Source organism: Vulpes vulpes, chromosome 8 (genome assembly GCF_048418805.1).
Source record: "Vulpes vulpes isolate BD-2025 chromosome 8, VulVul3, whole genome shotgun sequence".
Lineage (NCBI taxonomy): Eukaryota > Metazoa > Chordata > Mammalia > Carnivora > Canidae > Vulpes > Vulpes vulpes.
Genome location: NC_132787.1, coordinates 82,631,456 through 82,639,849, shown reverse-complemented (window position 1 = coordinate 82,639,849; position 8,394 = coordinate 82,631,456). Strand labels below are relative to the sequence as shown.

Here is an 8,394-nt window from a genome sequence, read left to right as displayed (position 1 = left end):
TGTTTTGCATCTGAATCCCTTCAGTTTAATCGGTGATACCAATAATAACTAAAATCGGCAGATTTCACTTATGATGTAAGCTCGCCACCATCAGTTTTTTGAAACATGAGTCAGGTTTTGCCTTCCACTATTCTTATCTTGTGTCCCGTTACTAGCAGCATGGACTACAGTCATTTCATTAAGCTTGCCAAAATGCAGAAAGGACCTAAGCGAGCTAAACAAAGAAAAAAATAAACAAATAACATTACTATGTAGGAAAAGTGTTTTCAACTCCAAGACTGAGAGTCCAGTAGGACCAGCTTTGTATTGGCACAGTGTTCTTTCCTTATGCAGTTTAATCAGCTGCTCACTAGCATTTGAAAAAGAAAGAGAAAATTTAATTGCCCCGTTTAAGTCCTTTTTAAAGCCTACTTTTTATTTCCCATTTTTTCTAAGCACGTCTCTTCTGCTTTTTAGAATTTCTAATTATAGAATTTGCTTACTGAAAATGTGTGCTTTAGGCTAGAAATGAATATTTAGAAATCCTTACCCCAAAGAAAAGCAAGTGGGAGTGGAAATTTGAAAGAGGACCGCCTAATTCAGCACTAAAACCAGTGTGAGAAGCAGTGTGTGAGAGTGTGTGTGTGTGTGAGCATGTGCATGTGTGTGTGTGTGTGTGTGTGGCTAAATGTGCTTTTCAAAGTGCTGAGAGGTTGATGGGAATGTTTGATTAGCTCCTCTGAGAAAAGAGAAAAGTTGCTTGGACCTCTCCTTGTTTCTTCTTTAGAATAATTTGGATGGAATTTGTGATGCAGAAAAGCTTAAGGAAAAAAGGATATCCATTCTGTGTGGTGGAAAATTTTTGAAAAAAAATTGCTTTCTTCAAACAAGGTATGTCTGATGAATTACTAAGCTATGTAGATAGTTTGCTTTCCATTCCTTATTATAAAAACTTTAAAGTGTATTTATCTTTAAGAAAGTACAATGTATACCTTGACCAAGTCATCAGTCTGTACAAACTTTAGTCTTAGGAGAATTGGGAGGGGAGTGGGGGTAATTGACATCCTTGTAAATGACTAATATTATGTATATCAACTATAACTAAATTGTGCTGAGATAAGATCAGAATAAAATTTTTGAACATATTTTTAAACCAATTTAATGATGGTTAAAATAAGTTGAAAAGTATGACCTAAGTCTCTTTATTCTGCTGCCCGTTTTTATACCTTGCTTCCTCTATGGAATATGATAGCAATGTAACAAATTGCTTCCAACAATGGATGAAAAGCAGTGCAAGAAAGGGATTCATTGATGCTAAGTGAAGAGAAATTATTTAGCGTGGATCTAAACTTCTCTCAGACAGATCTCAGTGGAATGTGGCTAGATGTACAATTCTGTATCTTGTTTCCACTAGAAGTGTTTTCTTAGGCTGAATGCTTCTTTAACTGATAAGCCCCAGAAAGGGCTGGCATTGTTAAGTCTACTATTGTAGCTCAACTTTGCACAGCGAAACCGGGTACGAAATCTCTTTTAAGCATGATTTGTGTCAAACCAGTATAAACATGAAATAAATGCCTCAAGCACAGGTTAAACAGAGAGGATAAGATTGAACAGTTAGCCTCAATGGTTTGCTCCAAAAAACCCAGGCATCTTTGCCATCCCCAGATTGAGAGTGGAATTCCAGATTTTCTTTGGGTTTATTGTAAAAATAAAACCAGGCATTCTTGGCCATGGTGGTTATTCAAAAATGTGAGCGCTAAGAAAATAGCATTTTGCCATTACGTTGTGTTGCAATAAATTTGGAAGTTTTGGTGGTAAAGTTCTGAGGTTGTTTTTCCCTCGTCTCTTGAAAGATGAAAACACCCCATAGCAAAGCAAGATCAGACGCTATTTGTGTATTTTCTCGTTATATGTGTTAGCTGCAAATGGTAACTATGCATCCTCCGGTAAGGAAAGCTGGAAGTGTCTGTCTTTTATTTTTTGAATTAAAATACCCTCTTTTGTGAAAGGGCTTTTGACAGAGAATTGCAAGACTAAAGGGCTGCATTTTTAATTGCAATGTGCTAGTTTCCCAGACTAAGCTTGATTTAAATATATCTTACACTTTACCATGGAAAGGAAACACCTAAGGAACATTGGAAATGCTTAGTATCTATCCTGAAATAGCATTTACTTTATGAATATCACTTGGAAAATCTAGTTATCTTTTTTGCCAACTTACTGATTACATGAAGAATAGTTTCTTTCAGAAAAAAAATACATGGGGTTTAAGATGGCTTATGAATAACATTAGGAATACTTGTGCTCTTCTCATCTGTAATTCCTGTATGACATATTGGTACACAGAAAAGTAGTAGGGTTGGGCGCACTGTTCCAAGCCAGGTAACAGTTCTGTCACTACCTGGCTGTGTTATCTTGGGAAAGGTATGTGGCATCTCTTGGTTTTTGTTTTCCCATCAGAAAAGCAGAAATAGCAATGTCTGCCCACACCTCTCCCAGGGTGGTCATGAGGTCCAATACTGATTCTCAGCTCCAAAGGGTTTGGAAACATGAAGAGCTCTATAGAAATGTAATCGTCCCCCCACCCCATGTATTCAAAAACAGATTACACTGGAAGGAGTCATTGATTTCAAAATAAATGTTTTGTGGCCTCCGGGATGTTACTTGTGCCCACGTGTATAACTTCTCTCCTTGCTTTACTTGGAAGCATAAGCCAGGTTGTACAGCAGTGGGTACAGGACAGAGCACACACTGATCTGTCAGTAGGGCATTCTAGCTGTGTGACCTGGGGGAGGTTACTCAACATCTCTGAGTCTCCATGTCCTCACATAGGAAATGAAGAAGGTGGACAAGATAGTTTCTAAGTTTCCCTCCTAACACTATGGCTCTGTGCACTGGGACCTCTCCAGTATCAAATATGGGCAGGCCTCTGTATATTAAGAAGTGAAGAAGTATCAAAGTGGGGTTTGGAACCTGTGGTATATTAAAAATATTTATGTTTACCTAACCTAAAACTTTTTGACATATACACAAGTGAAATGTACTGTAATTGCATATTCTATAAGTGTAACACAACTGTGTATATATTTACTATAATATAATAATAAATATAATATAATATAATATAATATAATATAATATAATATAATATAATATAATATAATAAATATATAACTGTGTATATATTTACTATAATATAATAATAAATATAATATAATATAATATAATATAATATTATAATATAATATTACTAAGGACAGTGTGGTCCAAACTGTATAACAGACTTCTTCAGTTTTCTGGTGCATTTCTTTTTTTTTTTAAGATTTTATTTATTTATTAGAGAGAGAATGAGAAAGCACAATCAGGGGGAGTGGTAGGCAGAGGGAGAAGAAGAAGCAGACTTCTCGCTGAGCAGGGAGCACAATGCAGGGATGTTTGGGTGGCTCGGTGGTTGGGCGTCTGCCTTCAGCTCAGGCTGTGGTCCCTGGGTCCTAGGATGGAGTCTCGCATCAGGCTCCCTGCAGGGAGCCTGCTTGTTCCTCTGTCTGTGTCTCTGCCCTTCTCTCTGTGTCTCTTATGAATGAATAGATAGAAAATCTTTAAAAAAAAAAAAAAAAAGAGAGAGAGAGAGAGAGAGAGAGCCACCCTTGCACCCCTTCTGGTGCATTTCTATGACTTATCTGTGTACCCTCATGTGGAGATAATGTCAAATACCTAAATTTAAGGCCTTCCATGCAAGGCCAAGGCCACGTGGCCCTCCTGTGCTATGTGGATCCTGTGGAAGTTTGTCTGGCAGGAGGATCTGGCCTTCCTTAAATGTCTTAACTTCGGCAAGTTCCTTACACTTCCTTGGGTCTCAGTTTTCTCATCTGTAAAAGGTGTCTGTTATTAGCACCTTCCTCATAGGATTGTGGCAACAAGCTTCAATTAGTGCTTGCTACACCATCAGCACCGAATGTTAGAAATCTCTTCTTTATTATATATGACTAGAATGAAGAAATAAGATCAGCTGTGAAACAAATCAGTTGTAATATTCTTCAGACTTTTAAACATTAACTTTGTGGATGTGGTAAGCAAATGGATTTGTGAAATTATGTGATATTAATATAATTATTAGACACGTGTTGCCATTTCTTTGTCCAGAGGATGTGAGCTAATTAATCAATCAGCAAAGAGAGGCAAGCTCTGTGATGCCTGTAATCTGAGAAACCCCAAAGGCCCCCCTCTCTTTGCCTAAGAATGGGTCCCTCTGTGGTCTGTGGAAGGTGGGTGGAATCCCTGACCCTCTGAACGTAAGGAGGGTGGGCAGGAGAATTGCACAGGGAACCTGCTCCATTTTGCAGGTACAAAAGGTCCGGGTGCATGTGATGATGGGCAGCTTCTGTCAGTGCAGGGAATAGGTAAAGAAAGGAGCAACAGACCAGGACAAATTTAAGTGAAGCATCAGAAATGGCCGTTTGATATGGTGCTGGCTATTAATTTTTAATTAAGCTGCAGGAGCGCATGCCCATAGCCAGGGCCTCTGCAGCCACTTGTCAGCCAGGATCCAACCCTAACTCCTGTCACTTACCTGTACCACTGGGCTCACCTGCAGCTAGCCAATCCAGCTGTGCACCTGTACCCTGCTGGCCTGACTCCTGTCACCAGCCTCTACTGCTGTTCACAGTCCATGGCGAGACTGCAGCCACAGGAGTACACGAGGACGATCAGGGACCTACACCTGCTAGTGCACCAGCAGGTGGGCCTGACCCTTGCCATGACATATGTGTCTGCACCTGGCCCACCCACAACAGACCCTGGAAGCCTCTGCGTGCACACCACCAGCACTGGCCATCACCACTGCCTGCCCTGGTCTCTAGCCTCTGGATCCTGAGGTATCACTAAGGACTCAAACAGCCTTTGCAGATACCCCAACATGCTCAGCAAGGACTACTCAGTTGTCAATGTTGTGGACCCCAGCAGCCAGAGCTGTCAAGACATCACACCTCCCTGGAACTAGAGCTACCACGAGCCCCTACACTTGTTGCCTTGCACCACCTGCCTACCCCAGCACACCTCTATCCGTCCGTGAAGTCACCTGACCAAAGTAACATTCCTCACTGGAGTCAGGCCATACAGTCTAGAAGAGGTAACTGTATACCTATCCAAAGCTATGAGCCTCATTAAGAACCAGGGAAATGACATTGCCAGAGGAACACAGTAAACTTCCAGTAACTAACTGACCCTCAAGAAATGGAGATACATGAACTACCCCAACAAAGAATTCATAAGAGAATACAGCTAAAGAATTTAATGACATCAGGAAAACATTACAAGAACAAAATAAACTCAACAAAGACACGGATGACATAAAAAAAGAACCAAACAAATTCTGGAACTGAAGCATTAAATTTTAATTAAAAAATACACACACTCACACACTTAAGTCAGTCTGAGATCACCTAGATGAGTTCCTGTTTACAGACCAGGAGGTGAAGGATCAAAATCCAATGAGATTCCCAGGGCCCCATGTTCACAATGGAGCAAAGACTATTTCTGTCTTGTTTATTGCATTTTTCTACGGTTACCTCAACCATTAAACAAACAGTTGCGGATACGGGATTTAGAATTTGTTTTTAATCAACTAGAAAACTTTTCCACTTCAACAGTCTGCAAATCTTGAAGAAATCCTTAGAGACTGCCTATCTAAAGTGCTTGGGGCTGCTTGGGAAGTGCACAAAGCAGGCACCAGGTGATGCTCTGAGTTGAGATCTATAAAAGCTGCACATCATGTGGCAACCTGCACGCGGCAAATCACCCAAGCAGCAGGTGTTGTGGCTCAGCTGAAATCCATTGCCACATTCCAGGGCTAATACCTTGAGGGAGAAAGGTGAACTGAGATAATGGGATGCCAAAGTCCTTTTCTAAGTCAAACCTACAAGCCATGGCCTTGGAACAAAGGAAATAATGGTTTGGCTTAGATTCAGGGTAGGGAATATTTTGGTGTTTGTGTTTTATTTTGGTGTTACAATTTTTTAAGATGGGTAGCCTCAATCCTGCTTCCTATGGCTTCACTAGATGCTTTTTGCAATTCCTTTTAAAAAATACTAGATATCATCCCTCAGCCATTCGATTGGTTCAGTTGTCCTACAGTCATCTAGAAGATTTTCATGAGAATGGGTAGGAGATCCTTATAAATCTCTGAGAGAAAAGGCAGGAACACAAGTGTAGAATTGCTCCCTCTCTGGGGCCCTAGAAGAATTTAGCTTAATGGTAGTCACAAACCCATGTGGTTCCTTCACCAACAAGTCCCCAAATCAAGCCATGATTAACCTGGGCAGCACCTTGTTGAGAAAGATTCAATTGGTTGCTTCACCTCTGTAAAGTCTTCAGCTAGAGTCTAAGTGCAAGAGGATATAGATAAAAATGATGAGAACTATGATGGTACTTATGATTAATCACCACTGAACAATAAAAAATAGTATTTGCTAGCACCCACACAGCTTTCTTGTGTGCCAGACAGACACTGGTTTAAGCTCTCTTCATATATTCACTCATTTAATCCTAACAGCAATCCTATGAGGTAGGTTGTAACTGCTCCTATTCTCCAGATGAGAAATCTGGGGCACTGAGAAGTTAAGGGAGTTGTCCAAGGTCACACAGCTAGTAAGCAATGGAGTTCAACCTCAAACCCCAGCAGTTTGTTTCTAAAGTTCGCGTTCTTAACATACCAGGCAACAAGTGCACATGGTCCTGGTTCTTCTGTCACTGCACCAAATTAATCTTTGCCATCCCTAAAAACATCACTTTCAAGCCAAGGAAATTCCAGAGAAACCATTCCTTTTCTGCAAGTAGAGACACAGGAGTCATAGTGATGGGGAGGAGTAGGAACAAGGACCTCACAGGAGATGGGCTGTCAAGAAGAGAGGTTTTTATTTCTGTCATTTGTACATGAGCTCCTGACTTAAGAATGCTTTTCAGGTGTTTTGGGAAGAGCTGACTCTCGGGGGAAAGGCTGAGGGAGCAGACCTCGTTATCAAGCCCTATGAGTAGCTGGTCCCTAGAAAGGTGTCCTTTATCTTCACTCCAGAGCTAAGTTAGCAGCAAGTCACAGAAACTTATTTCCTAATGATTCAGACTACTTCAGAAAAGCACTTTCCCTGATAAGGGGCTTTACACTGACAAGACTCTAGTAAAAATTTCTCAAATTCCTCCCTTCAGTGAGAGAAAGGCTAAAGTTTTGTGTGGACATGTGGTAAAAATTCATAAAAACTACCCTTCAGGCTATAGTGAGAAGGGACTCTTTCTGCATTCTTTCTTCTCAGAGTCAAAAAAGAAAAAAAGAGAGAGAGAGAGAAACTATTCCTTCAGGGGAACCCAATGTATAGTTTCCAAGAGATCAGGTCACTGGCATCTCAATGCTAAGTGAATTCCCTCCTCTGGATTCCTTTGTGTCCCAGACAGAGAAAACAGGCTTTGGAAGTAAAGGTGTGAGTCAGCTTGCCCAGACTGGCTTTGCTTGTATAACAGAGTGAGTGAATCTATAGTCCAAAAGGTAAAAGGAATTTGGGGAAGCAGAGACAACACCAAACAACAGGAACAACAAATATTTATTGGGCCACCATCATGTGCCATGCATAATTCTACAGGCTTAGGAAGAAGAGTGAACAAAATAGTCTCCATCCTCCTAGAGGTTGCTGATCTGAGGAGCACACAATAAACAGACACACATGAGCGGTCCAGTAGTCTTACAGGCTATGAAAACCTAAGAACATAGAATAAGGGGGCTGGGCAGAGCAGTGAGATGAAAGTGATGATTTGCCTTGCATGATTAGATAAATGTCTGATAAAGGGATATTTAAACAGAGAAAGAGGTGAAGAAAACCGGGGTGCAACCTATGTGGATGCTTGGGAGAAGAACAATCCAGGCAGACAAAAGAGCAAATGCAAAGGCCCTGAGGTAGCACCATGCTTGGGAGGGCTGAGTTGTCTGAAACAGGCAGAGAGAATGAAGAGGAAAGGTAATGTCGAGGTATTTGGACAAGGAGACAAGGAAAGCACTAGCCTAATGCTCCTCAAGTTCCCCCAGAAGTCCCCCCACCCCCGTCCAGTCACACACTCCACATGCAGTTCTTGCCTCTGCCCTGGATGAAATCTGAGTAGGTCCCTTAATATTTCAGGCCACATTCAGAATTTTTAAAAAGGCCTTACCCACATTACACCCCCGCACAATCAGTTTAGTCATCAATATGGGTGTAGCACTTACATAATGCTTAAAAACCTCACAGTGGCTTTCACAGTTTGAAGTTTCTCTCTGTCCTGGGCCTAACTGCTGCTGTGGGGAAGGGGGCGGGACTAATTCTCTCTTCCTCTGCCTTGTCCTCTAACCCCCTTCCCCTCGGCTGCGGGCAACAGTATCTTCACACCCAGAGGAAA

General features: G+C 41.2%; 1 protein-coding gene across 2 annotated transcripts in view; it reads left to right on the top strand.

Moving 5' to 3' along the window:
- The first annotated feature begins 316 nt into the window (after nt 1–316).
- VIT (vitrin) overlaps nt 317–8,394 on the top strand; it is a 101,455-nt gene continuing 93,377 nt past the window's right edge. The window contains exon 1 of one of the 2 annotated variants that reach the window (XM_026018949.2): nt 317–870. The gene's annotated coding sequence lies outside the window, so the exon portion shown is untranslated. The remainder of the gene's footprint in view (nt 871–8,394) is intronic. The other variant, XM_026018950.2, reaches the window with a different exon arrangement.